Consider the following 22,486-nt stretch of genomic DNA (forward strand, 5'->3'; position numbering starts at 1 on the left):
CCTTGAGTTTGTAGGCTTTCTGTAGTTTCTGTTGTTGTTGAACTCTAACTTAATCCACTTGTGGTTAGATAAGATACAAGGGGTAATTCCAATTTATTTGTATTTATTGTTATTTGCTTTATAACTGAGTATGTGGTCAGTTTTAGAGAAGGTTCCATGAGGTGCTGAGAAGAAGGTATATTCTTTTTGTTGTTGTTGTTTTTGTTTTTCGAGACAGGGTTTCTCTGTGTAGCTTTGCACTTTTCCTGGAACTTGCTTTGGAGACCAGGCTGGCCTTGAACTCACAGAGATCTGCCTGGCTCTGCCTCCCAAGTGCTGGAATTAAAGGTGTGCACCACCACCACCAGGCTGAATGTATATTCTTTTGTGTTAGGGTGGAATGTTCTGAAGATGTCTCTCAAGTCCATTTGTGTCATAACATCTGTTAGTTTCCTTTTTTCTCTGTTTTGTTTCTGTCTGGAAGATCTGCCCATTGATGAGAGTGAGGTATTGAAGTCTCCCAGTATTAATGTATGGGCTTTGATGTCTGATTTAAGCTTTGGTAATATTTCTTTTACATATGTTGGTGTCCTTGTATTTGGGGCATAGACATTTAGCATCAAGTCTTTAATCTTGATGGATTTTTCCTTTGATGAATATGAAATATCCTTCTCTATTTCTTTTTGTTTGATGTCTATTTTGTGAGATATAAGAATAACCATGCTGGCTTGCTTCTTAGTACCATTTGATTGGAAAATCTTTTCCCAAAACTTTACTCTGAGATAATGACTGTCTTTGAAGTTGAGGAACATTTCTTGTATGCAAAATAAGGATGGATCCTGTTTTCTTATCCTTTCTGTTAGCCTGTATCTTTTTATTGGCAAATTGAGTCCATTGATATTACAAGATGTTATTGACCAATTGTTAATTCCTGTCATTTTTTTTTTTTTTTTTTTTTTGGTTTTGGTGGTGGTGATGGTAATGTGTGTATTTCCCTTCTTTGGGGTTTGCTTTGTGAGATTATCTAGTTCTTGTGTTTTTGTGAATGTAACTGAGATATTTGGGTTGGAGTATTCCTTCTAGTATTTTCTGTAGTGCTGCAAATATGGATAGATATTGTTTAAATGTGATTTTTAAAAATGTATTATATTTGTGTTTTAATTTTACACATCAGCCATGAGTTCCCCCTGTCCTCCCCCGCCTGCTCCCACCTTCCCCCCCAGCCCCTCCCCTCCATTCCCATCTCATCCAGGACGAAGACTCCCCAGGGGATTCAATTCAACCTGGTAGATTAAGTACAGGCAAGTCCAGACCCCTCCATCTAAGCTGAGCAAAGTGTCAATGGGTAAGCCTAAGGTTCCAAACAGCCAGCTCATGCACTAAGGACAGGTCTGGGTCCCACAGCCTGGGTGCCTCCCAAACAGTTCAAGCTAATTCAATTGTCTCACTTATTGAGGGCCTGCTCCAGCTGGGGGCTCCAGAGCCTTTGGTTCATAATTCACGTGCTTCCATTTGTTTGGCTATTTGTCCCTGTGCTTTTCCAATCATGGTCTCAATATTTCACACTCTTACAGTCCCACCTCTTTCTCGATAATTGGACACCTGGAGCTCCACCTGGGGCCTGGCTGAGGATCTCTGTATCCACTTCCATCAGTTGTTATATGAGAATTCCAGCACGACCGTTAGGGTGTTTGGCCATCTGATCACCAGACTAGGTCAGATCAGGCTTTCTCTTGACCATTGCCAGCAGTCTACAGAGGATGTATCATAGTGGCTTTCTGGGGACCTCTCCAGCTCTCTGCCTATTCCTGTTCTCATGTGGTCTTCATTTATCATGGTCTGTTATTCCTTGTTCTCCCTTTCTGTTCTTGATCCAGCTGGGATCTCCTGTTCCCCTAAGCTTTCTTTCCCTCAAACCTTGCCCTTCATCACTCCTATTGTCATCCAGGTTGTTCATGTAGATCTCATCCATTTCTCTGTCATTGGGTGATACCTCTATCTTTCCTAGGGTCCAGTTTTCTAGGTAGCCTCCCTGGAGTTGTGTAGCACTCTAGACATCTTTGTTTTACATCTAGTATCCTCCTATGAGTGAGTACACACCATGTTTGTCCTTCTGAGTCTGGGTTACCTCACACAGGATGATTTTTTCTAGATCCATCCATTTGCCTGCAAACCTCATGATGTCATTGTTTTTCTCTGCTGAGTAGTACTCCATTGTGTATATGTACCATATTTTCTTTATCCATTATTCAGTTGAAGGGCATCTAGGTTGTTTCCATGTTCTGGCTATTACAAACAATGCTGATACGAACATAGCTGAGCAAATGCCCTTATGGTGTGATTGAGATTTCCTAGGGTATATGCCCAAGAGTGCTACAGCTGGGTCTTGGGGGAGATGGATTCCCAGTTGTCTAAGGAAGCGCCATATTGATTTTCAAAGTGGCTGTACAAGGTTGCATTCCCACCAGCAGTGGAGGAGAGTTCCCCTTGCTCCATATCCTCTCCAGCATAAGCTGTCTTCTGTGTTTTTGATCTTAGCCATTCTGATAGGTGTAAGGTGGTATCTCAGAGTAGTTTTGATTTGCATTTCCCGGATAATTAGGGATGTTGAGCAATTCCTTAAATGTCTTTCAGCCATTTGAACTTCCTCTGTGGAGAATTCTCTGTTTAGTTCTATAGCCCATTTCTTAATTGGACTGCTGGGCATTTTGATGTCTAATTTCTTGAGTTCTTTATATATTCCAGATAGCAGCCCTCTGTCAGATGTGGGGTTGGTGAAGACCTTTTCCCATTCTGTAGGCTGTCACTTTGTCTTGTTGACCATGTCCTTTGCTCTAAAAAGCTTCTCAGTTTCAACAGGTCCCATTAATTGATTGTTTCTCCCAGTGTCTGTGCTACTGGTGTTATATTTAGAAAGTTCTCTCCAGTGCCAATGAGTTTAAGAGTACTTCCTACTTTCTCTTCTATCAGGTTCAGAGTAACTGGATTTATGTTGAGGTCTTTGATCCACTAAGACTTAAGTTTTGTGTATGGTGACAGATATGGATCTATTTGCAGCCTTATACATGTTGACATCGAGTTATGCCAGCACCATTTGTTGATGATGCTTTCTTTTTTCCATTGTACATTTTTGGCTTCTTTGTCAAAAATTTTAGGTTCATAGGTGTGCGGATTAATGTCAGGGTCTTCAATTTGATTCCATTGGTCCATATGCCAGTTTTTATGCCAGTACCAAGCTGTTTTTATTACTGTAGCTCTATAGTAGAGCTTGAGGTCGGGGATTGTGATGCCTCCATATGTTGTTTTATTGTACAGGATTCTTTTGGCTATCCTGGGTTTTTTGATTTTCCATATGAAGTTGAATATTATTCTTTCCAGGTCTGTGGACAATTGTGTTGGTAATTTGTTGGGGATTGTGTTGAATCTATAGATTGCTTTTGGTAAGATTGCCATTTTTACTATGTTAATCCTGCCTATCCATGAGCATGGGAGATCTTTTGATTTGCTGACATCTTCTTCAATTTCTTTTTTCAGGGACTTAAAGTTCTTGTCATATAGTTCCTTCACCTGCTTAGTTAGAGTAACCCCAAGGTAATTTTGTGTGTAGTTGGGACTTTTCCTGCCTGGCCCACAGTCAGGACAAATCTCTCTTACCCGCCAGTCCCACAGTCACTCAGACCCAACCAAGAAAGCACACAGAAACTTATAAACTGTATGGCCGTGGCAGGCTACTTGTTATCTACTTCTTCTATCTTAAATTAACCCATTTCTGTTAATCTATACTTTGCCACATGGCTCGTGGCTTACCAGTGTCTTTACATGTTGCTTCTCATGGCAGCGGCTGGCGGTGTCTCTCTCCAGTCTTCTACTTCCCAGAATTCTCTACTCTCTTGTCCCGCCTGTATTTCCTGCCTGGCCACTGGCCAATCAGAACTTTATTTACACAGAGTGATATCCACAACATTTGTGGCTATTGTAAAGGGTGATGTATCTCCGATTCCCTTCTCAGCCTGTTTCCTGTTTGTCTATCGTATATAGGAGGTCTACTGGTTTTTTTTTTTTTTTTTGTTTTGTTTTGTTTTTTCAGTTGATCTTGTATCCTGCTGTGTTGCTGAAGGTGTTTATAAGCTGTACCAGTTCCTTGGTTGCATTTTTGGGGTCACTCATGTATACTACCATGTCATCTGCAAATAGGGAAAGCTTGATTTCTTCCTTTCCAATTTGTATCCCCTTAATATGTTTATGTTGTCTTATAGCTCTGGCTAGGACGTCAAGTACTATATTGAATAAGTATGGGGAGAGGGGACAGCCTTGCTTTGTTTCTGATTTTAGTGGTATTGATTTGTCATGAAATATCTTGGTTTTTTTTTTTTTTTTCTGTCTATGTTGATTGAAAGTGTTGCTGAGTATAGTGGTCTGTGCTGGCATCCATGGTTCCTTAGTGTCTGTGTTAGGACTGTTCAGGAACTCTGGCTTTTTGAGTCTCCATTGAGAATTTGGGTGTAATTTTGTTAGGTCTGCCTTTATTCATTGCTTGGTGATTTTCCTTTGCAGCTCTTACAATTCCTTCTTTATTCTGTATGCTTGGTGTTTTGATTATTTGGTCACAAGTTGATTTTTTTTCTTTTCTTTTTCTTTTTTTTTTTTCTCCAGCCTATTTGGTGTTCTATAACCTTTTTGTACTTTTATAGGCATGTTCTTCTTTATTCTGGGAAAGTTTTCTTCTGTGATTTTCTTGACTATGTTTTCTATGTCTTTGAGCTAGGAGTCTTCTCCTTCTATCCCTATTATTCTTAGGATTGTTCCTCTCGTGGTGTCCCAGATTTCTTGGATGTTTTGTTTTAGGAATTTATTGGATCTAACATTTTTTTGACTGAAGGACCTATTTCCTGTATCATATCTTCAATGCCTGAGGTTCTTTCTTCCGTCTCTTGTGTTCTCTGGTGATTTTTGCATCTGTAGTTCCTGTTTGCCTCCCCCGATTTTCCATTTACAGAATTCCCTTTGTTTGTGTTTTCTTTATTGTTTCTATTTCAGTTTTCAAGTCTTGAACTATTTCCTTTACCTATTTGATTTTTTTTCTTTGGTTTCTTTAAGGAATTAATTTATTCCAATTTTTTCATTTGTCCTTTCTTCAACTTCTTTAAGGGAATTTTTCATTTTCTCTTTAAAAGCCTCTATCGTCTTCATAAAGTAATTTTAAAGCTCATTTTGTGTGTGTGCATGTGTGTGTGCTTATGTGTGTGTGTGTGCGTGTGTGTGTGTGTGTGCGTGTGCGTGTGCGTGTGCGTGTGCGTGTGTGTGTGTGTGTGTGTGTGTGTGTGTGTGTGTGTTAGCTGCATTGGAATGTTCAGGTTTTGCTGTTGTGGGATTACTGGGTTCTAGTGGTGCCATATTGCTTTTTTAGTTGTTGAATGTATTCTTACACTGGCATAACTCATCTTTTCTTCCAACTGGTGTGGATTGTGCCTGGGCCTGTTTTTCCCATCCCATTGATGTCCTATGCACCTGTGCCTACATAGTCTTTTAGAGTTGAGGAAGAGGACCATCCATGAGGAAGATGTTCAGGTGCTTGGGTCTTGGTGGTATAGTGTCCAGTGAGTAGCAGGTTGGGGTTGATGCTTAGAGGTAGGAATCTCACCTGCCTGCAGGCTAGTGGGGACTGCAGCAGAGCAGTGGAATTCAACCAGAGTTCCCCATTTACCTTTTGCCTCTGGGCTTTTTCTTTCTCTACTCTGTATACTTTTATTTCCTTTTCACTCTGTTGCTGGTTGTGTAGTTGGGTGGCTCCTCCTTGCTTTCTCCTTCTCTCACTCTTCCCTCATCTCCTTTTCTCCTATTTTTTTCTATCTGCTTGCAAGCCCTACCTATTATTTCTCCTGCCTGGCAATTGGCCTTTCAGCTCTTTATTAGACCCATCAGATGCTTTAGACAGTCATAGTAACATACTTATAGAGTTAAATGAACATAAATAAATATAATAATGCAACACATCTTTGAATCATTACACAAATATTCCTCACCATAAAAGAATATAACACATTTTTAGTAACACATTTTTAACTCATATTGTACAACAGTAAATTTAATGCCATTTTTTAAAAGGATAGTGTTTCATAGCAATAATATGTTATAAGGTAATTCTCTATGTTCTTTCTAACCATTGATAACTTAATGTTAAGGATTATCCTTAGATACATTATTGTATTTATTTTGTTTGCTTCAAGGTCTCCTCGATTTTTTTTTTTACATTCATAAAGTCAATTTGTTAAAATATGTTTCTTAAACATTTGGAGAATTATTTAAGTGTATTAGTTAATTTATTTATTTTTAAAATTTTATTTTACATTATTTGTAAATTATGGGTATGTTGTGTGTCTGTATAGCTGTGTACCACTTGTATGCCTAGTGACCTAAAAAGCCAGAAAAGGGCATGGGAATCCCATAGAACTGTGGTTGCAGACAGATGTTAGCTGCCATATGGGTTCTGGGAATAGAACCCAGTTACTCTGCAAGAACAGACAGTGCTGTTAAGAGCTAAGCCATGTTTACAGTCCCATTTTATATTTTCCTGTGTTTAATGCTTACTGATATAGTATAAGGTAAATATGTGGAAGCTTCCATCTAATGGTTAGTTTATGTTTAGTTTCAAGGCAGTGTATTTTCCTAACCAAACAATAAATAAATGGGATTTTTTTCTGTAACTTTCACATTTAGGAATATTTTGATAGACTTGGAAATTTAATATAATCTAAACGCATAAATATGTTCTATTTTGTTTTCTATGTCAGTAATTATTTAGTCCATCTACAATGATAAGCCTAATTATTTGATATTAAATATACAGACACATTTACTTTTAAATCATTTACTTTTCATCATTTTAATAACATCATCCATATTGTTTATTATATATTTGCTTCTTCTTTTTTGTTTATTTTGTAAGACCTTGTCAAGAAAATGGTGCATATAACACAACCAAGTACATCTAGTCATTGTTTCCTTTTTAGAGCATCACACAGTCTTTTGCTTTATCTAAACATGGTCTTCAGGCATACTAGCACAGCACACTTACTATACATATATTTTCTAGGTACTCTTACTGAATGTGGAAGGGCTAAATGCCCAAGTAGATACAGAGCTTGAGCTTTTTATTTTTTAATCTTTCTCTCTTGCAATTATTTTTTTTCTAACAGATACAAGTCTAAATATTTAGAGTTAAGATTAGAGTTACTTTGATAACTTATCCTCTATATCATTCTTAATTAAATGTCATTAAATATTTTATATAAGATATAAAATTGCATTCTTAATTAAATGTCATTAAATATTTTATATAAGATATAAAATTGCATGTATTAAAGATATTCTTCATGATCTTTTCTGTTATAAGTGGAAGTTGTAAAATGGATAAATCAAACCAATATGCTTTATTTATTAATCAACAGCAGTATCCAATGCAGCCAAGATATACCATTGTTAAAATGGTTTGTCCTCATACTTCTCCTCACAAGGAAGTAGGTGTCTCCAGTGGTTACAGGAGTGTACTTCTCAAAGTTTCTCATGAGAGCAGTTTCATATGCAACATTTTCAATGCTTTAAATCTTACGGAAGTATATTGTATGTGGAAAAACAACATAAAATCTGGACTAACTAGATAACTAAGGGAGAGTCTTTGAATGAATAATTTCATACATAACATAATTATGGTACCCAGTCTCACACATACATCTCTTCTACCATTGTGAAAACACGTTGATGAGGGTTATTGCTCTGTGAGCCCTTTATGCCAGGGCTATTAAATCATTGTCATTTTAAGAACATAATTAGCAATCTCATTAGCTAATGAAGGTAATGTCCATTACAATTCTTTCCCAATTTATGGTTACCCCTTTATTACAATTTAACAACAATGTCATCTCAGGGCAATAACATTCATGGCTTACAAATGACCCTTGCAATAATGAAGGATCAGCACCTTATATCAAGGACCAACACTTATGTATTCATCGTATTCCTCATTATATAATGAAGTGTAGTTGCTGTAGGTGGTTACATTCCAATGAGACTCAATCAAGAGTGTTATTGTGTTGTTGCTTTATTGGAAATAATACTGCATTGGAAATGAGTGCAAGTATGAATGTTTTCTTTACTGGTCATAAGTTATAGAATGTCACATAGCCAATTACTATATTGCAAGTGAACAGTAATGAAAAAATAAAGATTTTTTAATAGATAATATGAATTAATCAGAAAAACAAAACACTTGTCCTGTGTTTCTGAAATTTATTTTCCTGTTTCTAAATATAAATATATATTAGAGTATATGTAAACTAGAGTTCTGATAATTGCTAAAATTCAAAATGGATACTACAAAACCGAGTTTGTAGAGAATTATTGAAATATTTTTATACTATTTAATAACCAGTAGCTAAGTTAGAAATACACTGACTCATAATATCAGTTTCAAACTGGATATATTAGATTCAAATTATATATAACAGATAATCATAGTACTACTTGGTTAAACTAGCATTGACTTTTAATCTCATAGTGTAGAGGTATTCTTCAACTTTTTCATTTGGGTAAAGTTAATTCTCTGCAATTGTAAGGGTAAGTGGCTTATATAAAAAGATTGCTTTGTTAAAATTCTGAAACTACTAACTTTCAGGTTTTAATAAAATTATTAGTCATGGTAATAAAAACATTCTGCTCAAGAAGAAACATATGTACCAAGTATATTCTGTAAGATTATAATGGGTCTGACAAGTTCCTACTGACAAGGAAGCCAGGATGCTCTTGCTGTAACCAAGCCTAGTGTGATGCCAAACATAAGCACATTTAATATATGCTTATATGTTCTTTGTAATGATACCATGTAATAATCATTATTTCATTCATTCATGTGTTTACCCATATGTTCTTTACTTATAATTTTGGGGGCACTTCTGCTTATAAAAGAAAAATTTGGTCTTTTAAAGAATTACATGTTGCATTGTAGAAGATTCATGTGTATTATATGTACCATATCTCATAGTGATTTTTAAAATTTCTGTTCTATATTGTGAGTTGTTTTTTGTACCAGAGACCTAGGTTTTAGCGTTTATGGTATTTACATGACAAAATTGTCTAACAATGCGTGTCTTAGAATATCCCAGTCTTTTTTTTTTTTTTTTTTTTTTTTCTTTTAGTAAGACGGTGCTATGACATCTTAGTTCTGCAAAGCTGCAGGAGCATTGCAGATTGTCTATCCATGCTTATTTAAATATAGACAGCCTTGAAAGGAGGACAATCTTTACAGGACTGATATAGTAGAAGGTGGGTACTGAACACCTTCTGCTTCATTATTTGAGTCTTTCTAAAGATAAAACGCATTCATTACCTTTTGGGTTTACAAAGAATCTCACTTCATTAGTGTATCAGCTCAGAGACAATCTCATCAAAATCACATTATCTTGGACTCTAAAATCTAAACCAGGTAAACAGTGCTTAGTCAATGGCTGCTTTCAAGTGCTAAAATGCTAAGCACACGTCTGATGTAATTCACCAGTTAGAGCTCCAGGAACTCGGTTTTCTAAGGTAAACCTCAAGTAGGAATAAGTTTATCAGACTGCAAACACTCACTTTACTAAGACCAAGCAATAAAGTGAGTAGTTACAAGCATCTTGGAAAGAAAAATGTGTCAGGCAAAATCATATCTCTTGAAAGAGGCTTAGTGGCAACTTTAAAGGTTTTTGTTTTTGTTTTTGTTTTTTTTTTTTCACAAAATGGCTAAAATATTAAAGAGGTAATAGTTGATGAAAGAATCAGTATTGTATCTGAGTTTCCTAAGAAGAAAATATGATGTTAGAAGAAGCAATTCTTCTAACGAAATCTAAAAATAGGTCTGTTTGTTTCCCTATTGGCATTCTTACTGAGAGTCAAACAGAAATCTCATTGAATTGACCTGGTTCTTGTAAGTCCTATTAGAAGTAACAGCAAAGTATTTGAATATTGTGTTATTATGCAGTCATTCACTTTCGCTGGACCACTCATGGAGCCTTTGGATGTATGAATAAACAGTAATATTTTAAATTGAAGAATTAATTGAAATTGAGTGCAATTTAGCATAGCTTGAATATCTTTGAGAGGATGAACTATTAAATAACTAGAAATACATTTTATGCAACTATGTATATAAGTAAATTCTGTTTTTACTAAGAAGTTACATTATTATTATTCTAAGAACTCAGAAAAATACTGCTGATATTGTCTTTAGAACAACATTTTCATTTTAATATTGGACATATAGTAATTGTTGATATGAGTACAAGGTCATATGACTTGTGGTAAAAATGAGATGGCAGTGCACCCACATATTTCATTAGTTTGCTTGCCTAGCATATACCAGCCCAGCATTGAAGTCCTATTATCATAAATGTATACAACTATAAAATTAAAATTAAGATGAAAGTGAAATATGTTCTTAATAAGGGGAAATATTACAAATCCTTTCTTTAAATGTGTTGTAACTGGGTTATTTATTACCTCCAAATAAATATGTTAATAAAGGAAACAGACTTGCTCCTTAGTGATATTTTCAGGCTGAGCATATTTTATCAAATGAAGAACACTTACAGATTAATTTTCCCTTGCCAAATTTTAGTCACTAAAACAGCATGCTGTATCCTGTTTAGTGAAGATGTATATTGGACTGCAGGGTTAAGGATGCTCTCCCCTGTGTGCTAGCAATGGAGCATGGAGGAACAGGCACCTGCTATTTGCCTTATTTCCAATTAGCCTATGTTAACCTCAGCAGGAGATATGTGTGGTTCATAAATATTTTCCCCCGAGCACACAGGTTTTCATTCTGTAGAATCTTGAAATAATCCAATTCTTACCATTATTACTTAGAAGTTTTAGCTTCTGCTCTCCCCAGATCATTTGTCTAAAAGTTGTTGTATGTGCACCATGCACTAGAAAGAGTTAATTCTAAGAATTAGTTGACAGAGAGACAAACACTTTGTTTTATCCTAGTTCCTGGAGTTAAACTTTCAAATCAGTCATGTGGTGTTTATATTTATTGCTGAAGGATTGTATTATAAGTGTGTATGGTTCACAGAGGGACCACGGCACTTAAGAGAGTGTTCTTTTAATCTGAGGTGTTTTGCTTTTCTTTGTTGATAATGATGAAAAATACACAGATGACCAATAGACAGAGAGATAATCAATCATTAAAGTTATTTTCTGTACATGGTACTTAGAGAACATCATAGGGCATTTTCTAGTGTTCTGAACTCAGTGACTACTATATATTATTTCCTGGACTTTAAAGGACGCAGCCCTTGGCTCTGAACCTTTAATTAGCACTTAAGACTCAACAGTGCTTTAACTTTTTCCCTAAGATCCATTGGTCTCACCTAATACAATATTACATATTTTGACATTTCTAGTGGGTGAAATTCCATGCTTCATGAACCCTTGAATCTTCATTTTCTTTTTAGAAATTACAATACCCCTATATGTAGTAGGTTTTTATGTTGATGAGAGGTTTGAGTTATTTTTCTGTCACCATTAATCTTGCCAAACTTAAACATAATAATTCCGGGTATTTTCCTTTCTTTTCTTTCTCTCTTTTCTTTCTCTCTTTCTTTCTCTCTTTCTTTCTTTCTTTCTTTCTTTCTTCCTTCCTTCCTTCCTTCCTTCCTTTCTTTCTTTTCTTTTTTTAACATTCTTGACTCTACAGTAAAAATAGTATTTTATGCGTAATAGACACTAGAAGATTTGGTGAATGAGGCTATTTTTGTTCATTTATCAGGAAATTATTTGAGATATTTGTTTGAATACTAGACAGGGAATGGTCATAATTTCAGAAAATTAGAGATCACAAACTAAATTGTATGGACAACTAGGAACAGATGAAGCTGATTTTTTTTTCTAAGAAAGTCAATGAATTCTTGGGCCTTAACACATGTAAAATATTTGTTATCCTCTAAGGTCACACCTCACATGCTTCAGTATTGGCTTTTCAGTACTAGAATTGCAGTCCATCCGAAATTATGTTGTATACATCATACAATATTGAATAGGTTTTATTCATTTTGAAGACACTATTCTCAGGCATATGTGTGTGTGTGTGTGTGTGTGTGTGTGTGTGTGTGTGTGTGTGTGTATGTATGTATGTATATATCCGGTTCTACAAAGCAGATATGAGTCTGCTGATTGTTCATGCCTCATTGTAAGCCATAGTTCTTGGCAGAGGCTGGATTGGCTGTGGTTAAGATGTGAGGGTTTTTTGAAGTTTTAGTTTACATGTGGAGAAAGCTGGTCCCCATCTAGCTGGTAGCACAGAGATGACCTGGGGTGATAAAAGCCCTGATCCGGAAGATTGGTGATGGTCATTATGTTATTCATGTGCTTTTTCTAGCCCAATTTCCTCAGATGTGTGATCAGGTGTTCAGTTAAGATCCTCCCAGGCTTAAATATATATATTGATTTTCAATACAGTACAGTTATAAAAATGTCTTCAATTATATTCCACAATTTCTTTGAATTTTCCTCTTTTGTTAAAATAGATTATTTTCTCATACAATATATCCTGATTACAGTTTCCCTTCCCTCTACTCCTCCCAGTTCCTCCTCACAATGCCTACCTTTTGGTTATACTTCCTTTCTGTTGCTCATTAGAAATGAACTGGCTTCTAAGACAAAAAATAGCAAAATAATAATAAGAGACAACAACAAAAAAACCATCACATTGAAGTTAGGTATGCAACAGAAGGAAAAGAGACTAAGAGGAGGCATAAAAATCAGAGACCCACTCGTTTGCTCACTGATGAATACCATAAAAACACTAAACTTGAAGCATTGATACACACACACACACACACACACACACACACACACATATGCAGAAGACCTGGTGCAGGGCTCTGCAAGCCCTGCTTATGGTTTCTGTCTCTGTGAGTTCATGAATTCTGTTGATTTAGATGGCCTTTTCTCATGGTGTTCTCCAACCTTTCTGACACTTCTATTCTTTCTGCTTTCCCTTCTATAGGACACTCTGATCTGTGAGGGGAAGGATTTGACATAAAAGTCCCATTTAGAACTGAGTGTTCCAAGGTCTCTCTTTCTCTCTGGATAGTATTTAACTGTGGGTCTCTGTATTTGTGACTGTCAGCTGCTGTAGGAAGCTTAACACAAATCTTAAATGGTCTTACTAATAAAAAAACAAACCTGGAACCAGATATTGGGGTGAATTCTGAAAGATCAGAGAAACAAAACAAGACACAGCCAACTTCACCTACCCAACTTTTCAGCTGATCATGTTTCCTCAGACTGAAAGCCTCTGAGTTCTCACCAGCCTCTAGTTCCTGGTCCTCATGTCTTATGTATCTTTCTGCTTCCTGCCTTCCCTTCCTGGGATTAAAGGCGTGTGCCTTTCCCAAGCAAGACATGAGATCTTAAGTGCTGAGATTAAAGGTGTGTGCCACCATGCCTGGCTCTGTTTCCAGTGTGGCCTTGAACTCACAGAAATCAAAATGGATCTCTGCCTCCAGAATGCTAGGATTAAGGATGTGTGCCGCCACTGTCTGGCCTCTATGTGTAATCTAGTGGCTGTTCTGTTCTCTGACCCCAGATAAGTTTTCTTACATTTATACACAATATGTTAGGGAACACAATATATCACCACAGGAAGCTTCTCTGATGATATTCGAATAAGGCACTGATATATGATTATAACAGAATATCATTAGGAATCATGTTTATTACTACTTTTTTGTTTGTTTGTTTTTGGTTTTTCAAGACAGGGTTTCTCTATGTGACTTTGCACATTTCCTGGAACTCAGTCTGTAGACCAGGCTGCCCTCAAACTCACAGGCCTGCCTCTGCCTCCCTAGTGCTGGGATTAAAGGCGTGTGCCACCACTGCCAGGCACTACTTATTTTTAAGGCCAGTAGTATTTGCTTTTCCACTAGGTCTTTGGAATTTCTAGTCTCTGGTTCTTGGTCAACCACAAAATGTTGGATCTGAGTTGGATATGGGTTCCATTTTGTGGAATGCTCAAGTCAAATCAGTTACTTATTTGTAAATTACAGATGTTTGTTTCACCATTGCCCTAGCATATTTTGCAGGCAGGGCAGCATTGCACATCAAAGGTTTTATGGCTGGGTTAGTATAAGGTTTTTCTTCAGTGAGCTTGTAGAGTATCTTCCTGTTTGAAGAACACTATAACATGGGAGTGAAGGGTTTATGTATGTACCAGCTTAACTGCTACATGTTCAGGGAGTTATGTGGGTGTTGTCTTCAGTAATGGGGACTTGATGTCAGATTTGGAGAGCAATCTATTGCATTATCAACAGACTGAGTCATCCCAGGATTTACATGAGACCACTTTGGACAAGAACTAAGCTAGTTCTGGTACTGGAAGCTTACTTAGGAGACAAAAGATGATGAGTTGGAAGGACATTTCTCTCATTATTTAGTGATCTCATTATGATTATCTTCATACTTTTAGAAAATTTCCACTGCTCTAGGTTTCTAAACCTCCTCAAATGCCCTTCAGTTCTAGCTATATGTCCCCTCATTCCCTGACTTCCTGGCCTTATTTTCCTGTTCTAGTACCCTTGTCCCCAGTCCACCCATAAGGTTTGTTCTATTTCCTTCTCCTGGAGAAATCTATGTGTTTCTTACTCCCCTCCTCTATACCTAAACTCTCTGAGCCTACAGACTGCATCTTGGTTATCATTTATTTAAGAGCAATTTTTTATACAGAAGCAAATACAGACCAAAATTATATGTCTGGGTCTCGGTTACCTCACCCAGGATGATTTTTTTCTAGTTTCACACATTTGCCTGCAAATTTCATGATGTCATTTTTTAATAGCTGAGTAATTCTCCATTTGATAAATGTACCACATATCCTTTATCTAGTCTTCTGTTGAAGGACATCAAGGCTGTTTCCAATTTCTCACTGTTACTGAAAGAGTAGCAATGATCATGTTTGAGCAAGTGTCCTTGTGATAGGGTTAAGCATCCTTTGGGTATGTAGTCAAGAGGGGTATTGCTAGATCTTGAGCTAGAATGATTCTCATCTTTATGAGGAAATGCCACATTGATTTTCATAGTGGCTGTACATGATTACACTCCCACAAGGAATGGATGAGTGTTACCTGATTCTAAATCCTCACCACTCTGAGCTGTCTCTTATGTTATTGATCTTAGCCACACTGACAGGTTTAAGATGGAATCTCAAAGTAGTTTTGATTTGCATTTCCCTGGTGAATAAGGATGTTGAGCATTTCTTTTTTAAAAATAATTTTTATTAAGAGATTTTTCTGACATTTTACATACCAATAATAGATTCCCCTGTCCTCCCTCCTCCCCCCCCCCTCAGCCTTATTCCCCCCCAGACAACCCCCATTACTACCTCTTCCAAGGCAAATTCTCCCATGGGAGCCTGGGAGCATTCAGTTGAGGCAGGTCCAAGCTCCTCCTTCCTGCACCAAAGCTGTGCAATGTCTCACCATAGGCACTAGGTTCCAAAAAACCGGCTCATGCACTGGGGACAGGTCCCAATCACACTGCTAAACAATTGTCTCCCTTATCCAGAGGGCCTAGTTTAGTACCATGGGACTCCTCAGCTATTGGTCCACAGTTCATGACTTTCCACTAGTTTGGCTAGTTGTCTCTGTATTTTTTCCAGTCATGGTCTCGATATCCCTTGCTCATAGTATCCGTCCTCTCTTTCATTGATTGGACTCCAGGAGCTCTGCCTGGGATTCGGCTGTGGATCTCTTCGTCTGCTTCCATCAGTCTCTGGATGGAGGTGCTATGATGACAGATAGGGTATTTAGCCATCTGATCACCAGAGAATGCCAGCTCAGACACCCTCACGACTCTTGCCAATATTCTATGGGTGTGTCATCCTTGTGGATTCCTGGGCACCTCCCTAGGGGGGGAAAAAAAAACATCATGAAGTTTGCAGGCAAATGCATGAAACTGAAAAAATATCATCCTGAGTGATATATCCCAGACTCAGAAGGGCAAACATGGTATGTACTCACTCATAAGTGGATGCTAGATATAAAACAAAGGATAATCAGACTGCATCCCACAGCTCCAGGAAGGCTAGCTAATAAGGAAGACCGTAGGAAGGAGGCAGCATGGATTTCCCAGTGATGCAGAAATGGATGAGATCTACATGAGAAAACTGGGTGTGAGTGGGATAATGGAGGGCAAGAGATGGGGGATGAGAGCTTATAGGAGTGGGAGGTTCGAGTTGAAAATTTCTTTAAGTGTTTCTCAGCCATTTATTTTTCTCTATTGATAATTATCTGCTTAGATCTTCACCCACTTTTAAAATTAGATTATTTGCTCTTTTGATATACAGTTCCTTGAGTTTTTTTGTATTTTTTAAAATTTATTTATTATCTATAATACAGTGTTCTGCTTGGAGGCCAGAAGAGGGCACCAGATCTCATTATGAATGGTTGTGAACCACCATGTGGTAGCTGGGCATTGAACTCAGGACCTCAGGAAGAGCAGCCAGTGCTCTTAACCACTGAGCCATCTCACCAGCCCCCTTTTTTTTTTTTTTTTTTTTTTTTTTTTTGTGTGTGTGTGTGTGTGTGTGTGTGTATTTTTATATTAACCATCTATCAGATTCAGCGTTGGTAAAAAAAATATTTTCCTATTCTGTAGGCTGCCACTTTTCCCTAATGATGGTATCCTTTCTGTAAAGAAGATTTTCAGATTCCTGAAGGCACATTTATTAATTGTTGATTTTTGTGTGGCACAAATGGTATTCTGTTCAGAAAGTCTTCTCCTGTGCCAGTAAGTACATGCCAGCCCAGACTACTATACCCCCATGACAAAATTTTCAACCTGTATAAATGGATAAAATTTGATATTTCGGGGGCTGGAGAGATGGCTCAGATGTTAAGAGCACTGGCTGCTCTTCCAGAGGTCCTGAGTTCAATACCCAGCAACCACATGGTGGCTCACAACCATCTGTAATGAGATCTGGTGCCCTCTTCTGGCCTGCATGTATCCCTGCAGGCAGAACATTGTATACATAATAAATAAATACATCTTAAAAAAAATTAGATATTTCATGTTAAAACCAAATTAAACATTATCTAAATATATCTTTACAGAAGGTGCTAGAAATAAAACAACCACCTAAATAAATAAACTACAACCATGGAAACACAGGGAATAAATATTTTCAGAACAACAAAATCAAAAGAAGGGAAACACAGACACACACACACACACACACACACACACACACACACACACACACCACCACCACCACCACCACCACCACCACCATCACCATTGGTCGTTGATATCTCTCAATATCATTGGTCTCAATTTTTCAATAGAAAGTGACAGATTCTCAGAATAGATTGAAAAACAAGTTCTATTCTTCTGGTGCACCAAGAAACAAACTCACCGGACTTCATTTCTATCAGCTTCCATGCATCTGTTTTATTCTGTTGTTATTGTTGTTGAAGGTTTTTGTCTGTAGAGATAGGTTTTGTGCATCTCAATAAGTATCGATCTATTTGAAGTCTTCTATGTACAGACATCCAGTATGACCAGCACTCTTTGTTGAAAAGCTGTCTTTTTTCCAGTGTGTATTTCTGGATCATTAATCAAAATTAGGTTTCCATAGTTGTGGGGACCTATATCTTAATCTTCAAAATGATTCCATTGACCAACATGTCTATTTTTATGCCAATACTATGCTGTTTTTATTATAATAGTTCTATAGTACAACTTGAACTGGGGAACAGCAATACTTTAAGCAGTTCTTTTATTATTCAGTATTGTTTTAGATATCCTGGGATAATTATTTTTTCCCTGTGATATTGAGTTGTCTGTACAAGATGTGTGAGGGATTGTGTTGGAATTTTGATGGGGAATTTCATTGAATCTGTAGTCTTTATGTAGTTTGGGTGCCAGGGTAACTGTGGCTTTGTAATTCAATATTACATCTATTTCTATTTTATGGAATAATTTGATGAATGTTGGTATTAACTCTTTTTTCACAGTCTGGTAGAATTCTATGCTAAAGCTGTCTGGCCATCTAATAGATGGGGAGATTTTTAATGATTACTTATAGCTGGAAGTTTTCCTGTGTCCCCCCATCACTTGGTCCCAGATAAATACACAGAGGCTTATTATTAATTATAAACTCTTTGGTCTATGGCTCAGGCTTGTTGCTAGCTAGCTTTGACAACTTTAACTCATTTCTATTAATAAATATTTTTGCCATGTGGCTGTGTCATTACCAATCTGCTGACAACTTGTTTCTTGGGCAGTTGGGAGCAACATGTATTCACAGCATACAGAAAGACTGTCCCACAGCAACTACTTATTGGTATGTTCAAATTACTTATCTGATATTGCTGTAACTTTGTCAAGTGATATATATCAAGAAAAATTTCCATTTCTGTTAGATTTTCTAACTTGATAGTAAAGTATGTCCTTATGATTCTCTGAATTTCTTCTGTATCTATTGATAAATTTCCCTTCTGATTTCTTTTAGTTAATTTGGATGAGAGTTGGTCAATCTTATTGATTTTATTAAATAACCAACTCTTTTTACTGGTTCCATATGTTTGGGTCTGTTGTGTATTCACTTTCAATCAATTATAGAAAGTATTTAATTTATTAATATTTGTCTTAACACATTTTTCACTCAGAAAATTGAAGAGTTGATTGGAAACCACAAGTTTGTTAGCTTTCTGCAGTTGTTGATATTCAGCTTTAATCTGTGATGGTCTGAGAGGATGAAGGATGTTATTTCAATTTTCTTGTAACTGTTGAGACTTGCTTTGTATACTTTTATGTGGTCCATTTTGGAAATGTTCTAATAGGTGTAGAGAAGAAGATAAATTCTTTTGCATTTAGGTAAAAATGCTTGTAAATATCTACAGGTCCATTTAGTTTAGAATTACAGATTGTAGCTGAAGTTTTCTCCAGTCCTGCCCAGACCCACGGACTCTGCAACCTCTTTAAAATAATCACTCAGAAGCTTATATTAATTAAACTGCTCAGCCATTCACTCAGGCCTACTACTAGCTAGCTCTTACACTTAAACTCAGCCCATTTCTGTTAATCTATATGTAGCCACATGTTCTGAGGCTTTACCTGTTACCTTTACATGTTGCTCACTGGACGGCAGGCTGGTGTCTCCTCTCAACCTTCTTGTTCACACAATTCTCTTTTCTGCTTTTCACACCTATACTTCCTGCCTGGGTACTGGCCGATCAGCATTTTATTTATACAGAGCAATATCCACAGCATTAGATTTAGCATTTCTCTGTATAGTTTTTGTATGAATAGAATGAATGTTGGTGAGAATAGGCTATTTTGGTCTTAGACTGTCATGTTTGAGGATCAATATGTGATTTAAGCTGTAATAATGTTTCTTTCATGAACTTGGGTACCTTTGTGCTTGTTGCATTGATACTAAGAAATATGTCCTCTTGGCTGACTTTTCCCTTTGATGAGTATATAGTGTTCTTCCCTGTGTCTTTTGATTAGTTTGATTTGAAGTCCGTTTCCTCAGATATGAAAATACTTATACCAGATAGCTTCTTAGGTCCATTTCTTGGGAGTATATTTTTTCCAACCTTTTACTCCAAGGTTTGGTTTATGCTTGGTGGTGATGTTTGTTTCTTGGATACATTAGAAGAATAGATCCTGTTTTTTAACCCATTCTGATTTTCTGTATCTTTATTGGAAAATTGAGACCTTAAATATTGAGACATATCACTAACCAATGATTGTTGATTCCTTACTTTGTTTCTTTGTTTTCTGTTGTTGTTGCTGAGGTGGTGGTTGTGGTCTCTCTCTCTCTCTCTCTCTCTCTCTCTCTCTCTCTCTCTCTCTCTCTCTCTCTCTCTCTCTGTCTCTCTCTCTCTCTGTCTTTCTCTCTGTCTCTCTCTCTCTCTCTCTCGTGTGTGTGTGTGTGTGTGTGTGTGTGTGTGTGTGTGTGTGTGAGAGAGAGAGAGAGAGAGAGAGAGAGAGAGAGAGAGATTCCTTTTTTTTTGTTTGTTTGTTTTTTCTGAAATTTTGTATTGCCTGTGTTTCCAAGGTTGTAGTTTACCTCTTTAGATTGGCATTTTATTTCTAGCATCTTTTGTAGAGCTAAGTTTGTGGATACATACTGATTATTTTGGATTTATTATGGGAAGCTTAGTTTTCTTCATGTATGGTGATTGAAGTTTCCTGGTTATAATAGTCTGGGCTGGTATCTTTGAGCTCTTAGAATCTCCAGGACACCTGGCCCTTCTAGCCTATAAAGTCTCCATTGCTAAGTCAGTTGTAATTCTAAAATTTGCCTGTTTATATGTTGTTTGCTCTTTTATTTTTCTTTGCAGCTTTTAATATTCTATTTTTTGTCATAGTTCTAAAATTTTAATGCTTTGATTGTTGTGTTCTAAGAGAACTTTTATTTGGTGTGCTTTTTTCTTCTTTTATCTTAATAGGCATCTCCCTCTTTAGGTCAGAAAATTTTTCTACTATGATTTTGTTGAAAATATTTTTCTGGTCTTTGTTCTGGGAATCTGCCACAAACACCTGCTTTCTTCTCTATCATCATCATTATTAGATTTGGTCTCTTCATAGTATTCTAGATTTCTTGAATGTGTTATTTCAGGAGTTTTTTAGATTTAACATTTTCTTTGACCAATATATTCATTTTTCTATTATTTCTTCAATGTCTGAGATTCTTCCATCTCTTGCTTTTTATTGGTGAAATTTGCCTCTGTAGTTTCTGTTTGAACTCCTATATTTTTCATTGTAGAATTCCCTCAGTTGGATTTTCTTATTCCATTCTATTTCCATTTTAAAATCTTGAACAGTTTTATTGATTTCCTTTCACTGTTTGTGCTTGCATGGATTCTTTAAGGGATTTATTCATTTTCTCTTTAAAGAATGTCCCATCATATCCATACATAATGTTTTAATATATTTTCTAGTTCTTCAGCTACATTGTAATATCCAGGCTCTAGTGGAGAGCTATTGTCCTAGCCATTATTGAGAACATTTTGATGATGTTATCTAAGTCTGAGGGGTTGGGAAGACCACAGCTCTTAGGTGCTATCAGGTTTTGTCTTTGTTGGGTGGGTGTCTTGTTCTTTGGCTTCTGTTTCCTCTCTGTTTTTTAGCAAAGATTGGTGGCTGTGTGCTGCATTGGTGGCTATGTGCCGCATTGACGGTTGTGTACTTCATTGGTGGTTGTGTTCTGCATTGGTGGCTGTGTGCTGCCTCTTAGGAACTTTTCTCTGTATCTGATAACTGCAGCCACTGAGGTTTTCAGACCTTACACCTAGAATTGGAGATAGGGTAGGTTGTTGAGGGGGTTCACAGGAAGGAAGAAAGCAGAGTGTCACACCAGGATCTGTTTATTTAGCCTCCAAGAAATGGTGATAGAGAGTGAAGAGAGATCACCACAGAAGTTCTGCTATAGAGCCATGGATGGGACTATGTGATGGGTCTGGATGAATGGAAAACCAGGTTAAGATCTGGATTAAACTGAATAAGTAAGTTTACAGAGGTTGCCTTCTGGAGTTTGGGGGTGGGGTAAAGCAAGTGTTGGAGGGAGGGAAGCTAGTAGATGAAGATCTGTGGGATCTACAAGCAATGTGGGTACAAGGAAAGGAAAGCTGTAGCAGGTCCTACGATGCTAGGGATAAGATTAGACAGCAGGATTTTGTGTTTAGGAAGGAGTGATGAAGGTCTTCAGTAAGTGTACCTGCTTCCCTGGCCTGCTCAACTGGGTGTTCCCATGGAATGCCTTTTGGTGTTGGAGACTGAGATAATGAGATGAGTTGGGGAAAGAAAATTGGAAGGCTAGATTTTTGTGACACATTGAGAATGGGGTCAGAGGGGACATGGTACAATATTGGCTATTCTGCTATAGAGTTCTTTATGAAACAGGGGCACTGGATTTGGAGGAGAGGGAGAGGTGAGAATCTTTGGTCAATCTTCCTGCCTCCCTGGAAGTAGTGGTTGGTCACTTTCTGAAATTGCATTCCATCATTTAGTATTATGTTGGCTTAATACTGAAAAAAAAATGTTGAAATGACAAAGTGACTTATGTTCCTTCCAATATTTACTATAAACACTATTTTAACATCAGCAACAGTAAAAAGTTATATATTTTGCTGGGTGCGGTGGTGCATGCCTTTAATCCCAGCACTCAAGAGGCAGAGGCAGGTGGATCTCTATAAATCCAGACTAGGATGGTGTACAGAGTCAGTTACACATAGAAACCCTGTCTTAAAATAAAATCACACACACACACACACACACACACACACACACACACACACACATTTAAAATGTCTTATATTAGAAAAATGATTGGTAATTTTCCTATTATACCACTCTACAATTTCCAGTCTTAATCTAATGAAGCAATAATACGTTAGAGAATGAAAATAGGTAAACACTCTTGAACAGGTAACAACTGAGGTAGCTGAGATTTTATTTTCCTTTGCCATAG

General features: G+C 37.0%; 1 protein-coding gene across 2 annotated transcripts in view; it reads left to right on the forward strand.

Moving 5' to 3' along the window:
- The window catches only part of Cdh18 (cadherin 18), an 827,162-nt gene that overhangs the window by 225,794 nt on the left and 578,882 nt on the right, over positions 1 to 22,486 (forward strand). The gene's annotated exons all lie outside the window — the stretch shown is intronic.

This window comes from Onychomys torridus, chromosome 15 (assembly GCF_903995425.1).
Source record: "Onychomys torridus chromosome 15, mOncTor1.1, whole genome shotgun sequence".
Classification (NCBI taxonomy): Eukaryota; Metazoa; Chordata; class Mammalia; order Rodentia; family Cricetidae; genus Onychomys; species Onychomys torridus.